General features: G+C 38.2%; 1 protein-coding gene across 3 annotated transcripts in view; it reads left to right on the plus strand.

Moving 5' to 3' along the window:
- Positions 1–4,279: 4,279 nt before the first annotated feature.
- The window catches only part of LOC103391910 (cyclic AMP-responsive element-binding protein 1-like), a 34,411-nt gene continuing 26,719 nt past the window's right edge, over positions 4,280–11,971 (plus strand). For 2 of the 3 annotated variants that reach the window (XM_008328369.3, XM_025063774.1), the window contains exon 1: positions 4,280–4,450. The gene's annotated coding sequence lies outside the window, so the exon portion shown is untranslated. The remainder of the gene's footprint in view (positions 4,451–11,971) is intronic. The other variant, XM_008328370.3, reaches the window with a different exon arrangement.

The following is an 11,971-nucleotide window of genomic DNA, read 5'->3' on the forward strand; positions in this document are numbered from 1 at the left end:
AACTACAGCAGACTCTGTCACTGTTTTTAAAATACATCAATAAATAGAGCTAAGCACTGAGGATAAAACTGTGTGCGTGTGTGCGTGCGTGTGTATTTGAGCTAATCCTTGTTGTGTCCAGCGGTGGCAGCAGAAGCTTTAGGTCCTGTCACCGCTCATCGCTTTTTCACTCCCACTCACAACGTGTCAGTGTTTTTTGTTCCAAATGGAGGCCAGTGGGGCATCATTACCATCTGGCTATAAGGCGATACTGGTGTCAGCTATAGGCCAGCGAACACACACTTGCGAACACACACACGTACACACAGGAACACACTGATCCTCCAAACAGTTTGACGTTGGTGCTCAGAGAGCAACAGGGGGAAGGAGACGACGCAGAAATGAGGCGAGTCACTGTGACAGTCCGTCCAAATTGACCGCCAGCGCTCTGGTGGCAGTTGGCCTGGTTCCTTCTCATTGCACTGTGACATTCCCTCAATCAGCACTGTAACACACACGCGCGCGCACAGACACGCACTCTCTCTCTCTCTCTCTCTCACACACACACACACTCATGCAGAATGATACCCTGCAGCCATCGTCATTGTCTCACTAGACTGTCCGTGTGAGTCATTCTTCCCTCGGCTACAGCTTCCAGTAAAACATACACACAGGAAATATACACACACACACACACGTGCACACAAGGCATGAAGATAAACACACCGAGGCTTGTTTAAACCATTAGGGAAAAGTTTGTTTCCACGTTTTAAAGATTAGCCCTTTATTTTTTGGCAGTGCTTTTATTCACTAAAAGATCAATGAAAATCTTCCTTCTTAACTCGAACTGCCATGATTCAAATGATAAAATCTCTCTGCCAACCCTCTAACAAGAAAGCTTTCTTTGAAATGAAATGTTCTGGTTTCTTTCACAGCTACTTGCTAAGTTTAGCCACGTTCCCTTGCATGACGAAGTTCACACATTTTTCTACAAATTTCGTTGTGGACATTTTCTGGAACCTCTCCTCTCTGCCTTTTACCTTCCCATAAAATTGTTCATATGAGTTCACATGAGAATAGAGCAAAGAGGGGAAAAAAAGAAAAAAGAAAGAAACGTGCGTCACCCCTCACCTGGATGTGCTAGATATTCATGCTGTTGTAAAAAAAAAAAAAAATACCCAGATCATCTCCACCTTCATTTTTTATGTGTGAATATGAACTTCTAGAAGTGTGTGGATCAGATCTGATCTCTTTTGTCTTTTGACTCGACTTTGCCTTTGCCCTTGGCTGGAGTAGTAACAAATGTGGTAGTGCAGAGACTGTGTTCTCAGTTGGATTTTCACTTTGATGCCATGAGATGGGCTGCCTGGGCTTCTTGGGGTGCTCTCTGCAAGATTTAAACAGTGCTAAGTTCACCTGGAGGAATACAGAGGAAAGGCACACAGGAGCGGAGAAATCAAACACTTGATGCAAAGTGCTGTTGTTGAAAATATAATATACAGTAAATACCTGGTGCGCTTAAGACTAAGATGAACTGCTTGTCTGGGTTGTTTTAAAAACAAAATAAAGGTGTTTTTCTGCCTGATAACTGACTCAAAGTGCAATGCAACATGAACATAAATAGTCAGTAAATAAATTAAATGACATATATCACATAACACTTGTGATTCTGGTTCTAACCCATACTGCTTCAGTCCAATGTCTGTCAGTTTTGGTTTTAGGACTGGACATTACTGTGGCTCAGCAAAAAAGCAAAATGACTCTGAGCTACTCCATATCTTTATTGTGTTTGGCCTGAAAATTGTTCTTATTGTGAGTTATGTCCAAACCTCTGATTGCAGCAGTCCTGATATACTTATTCTCCCAGCAGCAGCAACAGCTGCACATGGTTGATTGTAAAATATCTGAGCATACTCCTTCATAGTTGAACTATAATATTATAATATATAATGCACTGTATATTATAATAATTTAATATAATATTATAATAATAATATATTAATATTATAAAGTCATTGCTGAATTGTAAATATATGTTTGTTTATTTTGCATAGCACCTATAATGTTATTTTGAGCAGACTGCAAAAACCCAAACTGTAACACTCTGCCCAATAATTTGGCTTTGCTATAGCCAGTCTGCAGTGCACACAGCTTGGACGAGCACAACAACTTCATATTGGATGAAATGTTTTCCATTTTTTTGGTATTGACTGTGCGCAGTGACCTTGAACAATAGATCTATGTGTTAAACCTTGGGGAATTCTTTCACTCACTCTGAGCTTTTTTGCTGCAGGAATGTAAACCAATATTTGGCAGGGCCATGTGAGGAAGGCACAAGATTTGACCCAGAACGCCCAATAACCTGGGAACATCAGTGAAGATGCATTCCAGCACAGAGATGTGCATCAATCCAACCCACCGAGGGATGATGGGAGAGAATTAAACATTTTATGTGACATAAAAACGAGGTAGAAAGTCTTCCCAGAGCTGCAGAAATATAAATTATTTTCTTTATGTCATCATTGCCAGAAACCACTCTCATACGTGATGTCCCATGGGTTAACTGATGAGCGGATCTATAAATTATGAATTTGTGTACTATTCCATGAAATTTAAATATTGCAGTCATCCATCTTTAAACATCAGTGTATTTTATTTTATTGAGGCTCTGAGGCCATACCAGGCTGAGTGATGAAAGATCACATATTATATTGAGCTACGAATCGACCTGCCCGTGCACACACACACTTGCGTGCGCTAACGAACACACCAACGCACGTACACTCAGGTGCAGTTTATGGTTTTTACATAGAAATATTTTTTTTTGCATAAAGGACTGAAAACATAAATCTGCAGCACTTTTCCCTGGAGAGTGTCACCTTGCACAGCAGTCTTGTGAGAGCGGTTGGTCTCATTAATCTCTTGTTTGCTCTCCTCTGCCAGCTTTCCTCTCTCTTTCCTTTTTTTCTTCCTTCATCCCTCACTACTGCTCTCTCCTTTCCAGACAATGATCCAATTAGCTGCTAGCTGCCATGGCACCAGTTGCCTGCAGATGTCAGATGCATGTGTGTGTGTGTGTATATGATTTCCACTCTGATACTCCTGCAGCTCTCTAACCTTGTTCTGAGTTCTGAGTCTGTGTCTCTCAGTGCTGATGATGTTTAAAGCCAACATGAAGCTGTGTATCAGTCTTATGGTTTTAATCAGTGGTGCAGTCGCTGGTATCAGAGATGAACACGTACTCTGGTGCAGATACGAGGCACTACACTGAGGCCTGTAGCCATACAGTATGTGCACTGCTGACACTAATGTGGCTGTGTGTGAAAGCACAGTTTATAAATGAAACAGTGTTCATACCATCTTTAGCACCTTGAGTTCTACCACACTGTGCAGCACGAGCTGGAAGTCAATGGCCATCATTAGGTCTGTTGTTTCAGTAAAACTATAATGATTATTTATAATACTTCCCACTGTCTGGATTACAGCACCAGCAAATACAAACATACAGCAGCAAATGTTTAAGCTAAACACTAAACATTTTCCATCAGCTACAGTATGATGTATGTATGAGGAATTGTAAGGGATGATAAACAGAACGATAGAATATAAATAAATAATATAAATAAATATAAATAAATATTGAGTGTTTCCATGAAAAAATAAAAACATGAAATACGGGGTCTGCCTGAGAATTTTGTGTTTAAAGAGCCAAAAGTCCACTTATGTATGTAGGTAATTGCAAGGATGAGTTTGTCCATACATCCATCCATCCATCTATTTTCGCCCGCTTATCCATTACCCGGTCGCAGGGGCAGAAGTCGCCGATCTTGCCCAGGAAGTGAACCCTGGGGTTTCACACCAATTACAGAGACATTGCCTCTGGGCCAAAGCGCCACTAATGTTTGTCCTTTACTAAATAATGACCAATTCATAATAATAATAATAATAATAATAATATCATGTTTTTGTTATTATTATATGATTGTATTAGTAGTGTTACTGTTTTTGATATTATTCTATTATTATTACTTACAAACAGGAAGTGAACAGGAAGTTGTCACCCCCATGGCAGCTGCCATTCAAGTCAACAGGATTCAAGACAAATTAATAATATTATTAATAATAATTATTATTATTATTTAAAATTGTTATTGTGTGTAATAATGATATTTATGTTATTATTATATGATTTTATTAGTAGTATTACTGTTTTTGATATTATTCTATTATTATTACTGACAAACAGGAAGTGAACAGGAAGTTGTCACCTCCATGGCAGCTGCCATTCAAGTCAACAGGATTCAAGATGGCCGCTGACAACAGGAAGAGGAAGAGTTGTTTTACTTGTTCTTGTCACAAACAGCCACCTTTCTTTCTTTCTTTTTTTGCTAAGCTGACTTAGTGTTGTAGTTGGTTGGTGCTAAGAATGAACTGTTGTTACCTCTTACACTCAATCTGTTCACTTCAGGAGGTAAGTGCTGTAACTTTCTGTTCCTCTGTTTTTGATTCAAATAAGCTAATGTACTTCACTGCACATTTTCCTGGCTGTTTTGACCTTGAAACACTGTAGTTAAAACATACCTGTCAAATAGTTCATATTAAATTAATTTGTATTCATTTAGCATTTTCCTGCATGGCAAATAACATGTGTCATTTTAAAGGAAATGTTATTGTTAGTGACTTGTGTGAGATGCTGATTTTAAAGATGTCTCTCAGGCACCATGAGAGGAAATGGAGAAATGCTTTGTTTTGTTTAATCTTCCTCGTCTATTACTCTATATTTGGTTTATGGACAAATCCAGATAGAAATGTTTGGTCTGTCATCCTTTATATGAGGGGAGTCTAAACTATAAACTTTTTAACAAAGACAAGATTCAGTTATGTAAAAATACCTGAGGACCATCTGCTCTTCCTGAAATTTAATTAAGTTTTATACAAATGCACTGCATTTTATTGAATTGTGTTAGTGCTCGACTGGTAATGTAATAAAATCCAACCCTTCCAGTTTGGAACAGATTTTTACAAAATAAAGCTTTCATGTGCATTTTAGTAAGATGGCACAAGAAAGGGTTTGTTTTGTTATAAAGGCATGCTTACAAATACAAAATGTGAATGTTAACAGAGAAGATGCATAGATATAGTAATTCAGTGAAAACATACAAGTTAGCCAGCAAGACATGTTAGCCAACACGTTGGAAGGACTTGTAATTGGGTGAAAATGTTAGCAGATTGCTAATGGCTAAAAACTAAATTATATTAACATTATATTGTAGGTTACCAAATTTGCAACAACTGAGTTAGAAAACTGTACAAAAGCAGCAAACCTTAACCAACAAATCACCTTATAAAATTGATATTGGAAAACCTAAACAGAAAGGCTAGAAGTTAGCAAAAGGCCTATTGTTAGAGCTAAAACATTGCTAGTGAGATGTTGAGCAAGGCAATGACTCTAGGGTTCCCCAAAAATAGTATAATTAAGTAAAAGGAGAAATTATACATTAGGGTTTGCCTGAGGATATTATTAAATTTGATTTAACCATCCTGAAAATGGAAGTAACCTATTACAAAACTGTCATACTATAGAGAGTGGGGCAGTATAAAAGATGCATATTTTTTAAGAATCAAATAAGTCTATTTATATATAATAAACATGCAAATCTAATTAATTTTTCTCAATATCTTAATATTCTGCAATAATTTTCCACGTCCAGCCTCAGTACACAGTATTGTTCCAAGACAAAGATCAGTGCGAGGCGGCACAGCAGAGTGAAGGCTTTGATGCAGGTCTTGCCTCTTATTCTAGCGGTGCATGTTTTGTGTTTGTGTTGTCTTTGTTATGATCGGCAGTGAATGTGTTGATGTGAAGGTTTGCAGCTTTACAACATTATTGAAAAGGCTCTTTTTTATCTCTGTCTCATTGAAAAGCAAGGCCAACATTTTTTTTTTATTTCACAGTGAATAGCATTTTTGAAAAACCTCGGGGGTGGAATCATCTGGCTTGGTGTTGATTGAAGGCCAAATCTGTAAGAAAACTATTCACCTTTTTTCAAATGTTTCAATGCCACTGCGTTTGTGGCGGTGATGTGTTCAGGTGTGCGGTTTTTCTATAGTCAGGCGTGCATTAGAGCCTCCTTTTTTTTCCTCCCTTTGTTCTTCTTTTGCGCCGTCCTCCGAGGACCGTTTCAACAAGGTCGTCGGGTCAGAGCAGCATCTGCTCCAGGCTGTTTAGGATCCCGAAGGTTTGACCCCTGGCCTTTTCCAGATAGCACTATGTCATCCATTCATAGTCAATTTAACACTGCAATAAGAGCAGAGCAGAATCAATGAAGAAGCATGACTGGAATCCAGCAGCAGGGGTTTATCTGAGTACAAAGAAATGGGCTCTGGGTAATGAACTGTAAGCTGTCATGGTACCATTACAATTCCATGATTTGGAATAGTGCTTTCCAATATCAACAGAAATAATGGTATGTTAATTTTGGGTTCACTTTATTCACATTTGGCAGTTCGGGTGACATTTGTATCAATTAGAATTTCACAAAATCTATAAAATTGTTGGATTTGTGATGCCAAGCTAAAAAATAACTGGTAGTGCTGAAAGAATGTTGTAGCATTTCTAATATTTATAGGATTGTAGTGTTAGCTTAAACAGAAACAAAATCATCTTCAATATGTCAACAATTAAATCAGGCTAAAGTACAACTTCACATTTTTATCAAATTTGACAAAAATGATTAAAATTTAGGAGTGCCAAAGTCGCTACACTACAGTTCATTAAATCAAAAATTTAATTTATATTTAAATTACAATATACTGTATTAGAACATTTCTCAACCACATTGTCGTGAATTGTGCTTTCAGTGTTCTTAAAAAAGGTAAACACTTCTGTTTTTTATTGTGAAAACAACTTCCTCCTGTTTTATTGATCATTTCATTTGCCATCAGATAAATCTCTTTTCCCTTAAGGGTCTCCATCCCCCAGATTGGAAGACATTGCTTTAAGAATAAATGCCTGAGGCTGCAAGTTATATTTGGATATATCATTTCATGTGGGCACTTGATTTCCATCACGTATTGATTTGTTTCAAAGTAAATTTCCCCTTTTTGCACTGAGATGTCAATTTTAGAAAAACTACAAGGAAAAATAACTTAAATTCAAGTCACTCACCTGGAAGATATAAAAAAAACTTCATCTGCAAGATACAATACATAAAAATGAAAAAGAGAATTGATTCATAGAGATTCAGAAATAGGAAAATCAAACATGATACATAGTTAATAAAATGAACAGAAACTTATTTATGAAACTGAATTAATTTTTTTCGTTTCTAACACATGTTCAGTTTAAAACGGCAAAACATTTTGAGCATATGCAGCAAGAACTCATTAGGTTGTTAAAAAATACTAAAACCATCTGGTTGTAGGATTCATATCAGCTGTTGAGTCTGGCCCTCAACATTCGGCATGTTGAGTTTATTTTATAGTCATTTATTTAAGAATGGTGTAGTTTTTTTAATGTGGGTTTTCTGTGGGGTTTTCTTGCTAAAACATTTTTAAAAATTGAGTCCTCATCCATTATCATCCTCCAGTAGGGGGCATATTTGGGCAGCCATGCCTTGTTTTGATTGTGTGAGGTTGGTCTCTGATTGGCTGATTTTCACTTTGGCTCTAATGACAGTAAATATTTTAAAGACTCAAAAAACCACTGTGTGAATGAATGAAGATTTGGAGTTGAGTTGGTCCGTCCTGTAATTGGCTGGTGACTTGGTGTAAAGCTTAAGCTCCTACAGATAGATCAATGGGTGCTTGGATGATCATAGACAATACAATGAAGGCCTACAAGTGAAGCCCGAAACTCCAAAAGAACACCAAAGTTATTTTTTATTTAATGAGTTTTATCTTTGGCATTAAGGCGAACTAGCCAGCTAGCAAGCAGCTCTGTGGCAGTGTGGGGAAATGATTTCAATATAAATTGCATTTATTCTCCATTTACTAATTACTCAACTGGTATGAATTCAGTCAAGAAAAATATTCAACAAAGGAAATTATTTCTTGTTTGAAGAAATTAGAAAGATTCTGCTTTTAATGTGGGCAATCTGTGCAGCCGAGGACGTATGTGATCACATGGATTAGCTGTCCAGTCTGACAAACAGTATCTGCATGAACAGTTTGCTAATAAAATGGTTTCAAAAAAACTGCAGGTGATTTTCATGGTCTGTGGACTGGACTATAGAAAAAAAGACTTTAAATGAGAGAGGAGACATAGCATGTTGGCAGACACACATGTCAGCTAGACCAGCCAATAGTAGCACATGGTTGGTAAAATGCTAAAATGAAAAATGATACAGAGGTAGATGGATGGGTTGATGTACAGTCTGATGGCGGGACAGATGGACAGGAAGACCTAACGACTGTGCTTTTACACCACAGTCCATTCACTGAAATGTGCAGATCCACTCACATCGTTTTTACTCGCATTCCCTGCCTACTAGCACATCTGGCTGGGACATCTTGGGGTCAAGTGTCTGGGCGCAGGGACACATCAGCATGTGGTCTAGCAGCACCTGAGGACAAACCACCAACTTTGGGTTAAAAGACGACATTCTACCGACTGTTTGATGTCATCAGAGGATGGAAAAGATACTTCATGTGTGTGTGGGGGGCGGGGGGGGGTACGTGTGTCCATGCAGGTGCATCATTACAATAAGACTGTGCGTTATTGGGGAGGGGTAGGGGGTCCATACCAGGTGTGGATCATGCAGAGACGCAGGAAACACACAAACATGCACAGATGGCTGAAATCTCCAGAGTCTCTCATGTGCACATGTGTAAACAGACATGCTGCTGCTGCTGGAGGATAACCTGCTGGCAGGTAAACACTGGGAAACTGTCTTGAATTTAAAAAAAAAAAAAAATGAAAAAAAAAGTTGTTCCTCTCATACATTTCGTTGGATTTGTTGCCTTTTTTTCTGTGTTGTTTCCAGTCTTGGATGGTTTAAAGGGAGTAAGCACCAGCAGTTGCTCAACATCATTGGCCATTACCTGTGCTATTTACATATCCTGTGATCCTTCTTACTGATCAAACTGAGCGTGAATCACTTCCTCCCTCCTGATGTGCTTTCAAAAGGAAGTGGCAGGAAATGAAATCCACAGACCTCATTTTGTGCAAAACCTACTCGGAGGTTTATGTGAAGCTAATGAGGTTTCAGCAGTCAGGGTGAGACTAAATCAAGAGGCTTTTGTTCTTTGTCACTTACTCTGAATGTGCTTAAATGATCTTCTAATGGTCAATTTGAAAAGACGAAACAATAGAAACAAAGAAAAGCTGTTTTCAGTCTCCAAATGAGGAGCTCAGTATTGTTTCTAAACAGACATTCAAATCCACAAACCAATCCTTTAAATACTGAAGTCGGCAACAGAGTGGATGCAATGCTGCTTTTCTCCATGTAAATGTATTCAAAAGGAACTTTTCTGGTTGAAAATTATCAGAAATAAGCTCTAAAACATTCTGTCTGAAAGGATATGCTGACTTAGTGTAAAAACTTCTTCAACTCATGGGTCAGATGGACTCTGTAGTGTGTGTTTTGGAGGACGTACTATTTTATTAAACCTTTAAACATGTGTAGCTTTGTTTGTGTGAAGGATTTTAGCTTAGATTCAAGTTTAATGAGTTAATTTACAGGAGCCGGAGCCTGTATGTAGTGATGCCTCCACAAACCTAGAACAAAATTGTTTAACTGCAGCATCCTACCTCCAGCCAAGTCAATCACTGTTTGCAATGCTACAACAAGTCGCACTTGCCATTTTGATCCACAAGGTCACAGTGTGTGCTGTATTAAAGAGCTGTTTCTAATTTGCCGTAAAAGCTTTTAAGACCATGTAGAAAACGTTGCCAAATTGAATGTGAATGTAATTTAAGTTGGCAGTTCCCAAATAGTTTTCTATAGTACCCTTGTTTGCAAACCAAACATCTAAAATACTGTAATTACTACTAACTACTGTTGTCATTGAAAAACAAGGAGAATAGAGAAGAGATAAAATGACTAATCAGTGAATCATGCCCCCTACAGCACAAAGAAAATATTAACATAAGCTCTGTGGCTACAGCATTCTAACCAGCTAACCCCACCCTCTGGACTTTTTCATATTTACTACAGAACTACGGAACTGTTGTCTTGTAGATTCCCTTTTTATTGTTGCCAAAAAGATCCTGGATTTTGTTCTGTTTTTTTTTTTTTTTTTTACTGAATTATTATGTTTCCCTGAACTTAATGCCAAAATCTAACACTTAACAATGCAGTATTACATGCAGTCAGTCATGTGTCGATCATCTCTCCAGCATTTGGCCTATAATCAAATACAGAAGTTATCTGTCCCCCCCCCCCCCCCCCCCAATGGTTTGTGCATGTATAATTCAGAATGCTGCACATGAGCCACGAAGCAGTGCTTTCTAGTGAAAGGAACTGTCAAACAGCAGAACAGCAGTCAGGCTTGACTTCCCCAGATCAACAGTTCATCATAAATGAGCCTCATTGGTTCTCAGTGCTGCGCTTTTTAATTAACATGTCTGTGTGACAGTGGGTCACGTACGTGTGTGTTGGTGTGCGCGTGCGTGCGTGCATGCATGCGCACAATGTGTATGTATGCTGGCACAGGAGTGTGAAATTGGCTAATTAACGTGACCTCCCTTTGATCCAGTGAGAAGACACATATGACATCTGAATTGCATGGAGGCAGAGGGATGGGTGTGTGTGTGTGTGCGTGCGTGTGTTTCCAAAAGCTTTGAAAAGTTGATTTAATCCTGCGTTAACCCCGGGGCTAAAAACCTCTGAAAAGAACAGCAGGACAGAATGGCTTTTGGCTTCATGTGACATCAAGTTTAACTGTCACTCCCATTAAATTTTTATGTGAAATTAATTGTTACACAAAATGGTTTTCTTCATTCTTCATTTAAGTGTAAACTCTAATTGTCATTTAATGCGTTTATGTGAGACATTTGTCAGCGTTAACAGACAGGTGTTTAAAACATGGACAATGTTTAGCTATTAGGTTAATGTATATTTATTTATTAATTTCTATCGTAATCCACTTGTCTGTGTTGGTTCTCAGTCATTCAGGTCATTTTTGTCCTGGTTTCTTGAAGATGTTTCACCTCTTCACACCAGAAGGTTCTAACTGACTGCTGGTAAAATCCTGGTAATTGGCCTCAGAGCAGCTGAACACCAAAAAAAAAAAAAAAAAAAAGAGTTGTCACAGCAGAGCAAATCAGAACAAACCACACCCTGACCTGATGGCAGGGTGTTATGATCACCTGGGTTGAGGTGTGAAAGGGGGGTGAGAACTGCTGGTGCTTAACCCACTTCCTCTTTCTTTAACCTGTAGTTGTTATGCTATGGTATTATACTTTGAGAACAGTTTAACTTCTTCTTAGTTGACCCTCGGAGGAGGGGTTAGCTAACACCTAGCTATTCAGCCTAACATGAGCTTTTTCAATATTCTGGGTGATATGTCTGTGACATGTTGGTTATTCTGCCACTGAAAGTGTCTTGACAAATTTGACGTTGTCCTTTGTCCATCTGAGATTTTTTTTAGTTTACTTTAATCTATTTACATTTTAAGATTTTTTTCTGGGCTGATATTAAGAACTCTTTCTGTTCTTTCTCCCTCAGTTACTCTGCATCAAAAGCAACTCTTGGTGAAATTATTTTCAAATGATGATTTGATACATGATACATTTTTTATTAACATATAAACAAACATATTTTTTTGCATGCCATGAATTGATGTGTCTGATGCAGTGCATTGTGCACCACCCACTGTAATTGTAATCTTAAGCAGCCCTGCAGTAGCATTTGGCCCTGAGGTATTTTTCAGATAATTAAATCTGGCTTTTCTTGAAACAAGTTTGGACATCCTTGGACTAGGACAGAGTCAGCTCTAATTGCCTGGACTCAAATGCAGACGCTCGCACAGTTGCTGCAGACGTGGCTGC

Source organism: Cynoglossus semilaevis, chromosome 16, assembly GCF_000523025.1.
Source record: "Cynoglossus semilaevis isolate Cse_v1.0 chromosome 16, Cse_v1.0, whole genome shotgun sequence".
Taxonomy (NCBI): Eukaryota; Metazoa; Chordata; class Actinopteri; order Pleuronectiformes; family Cynoglossidae; genus Cynoglossus; species Cynoglossus semilaevis.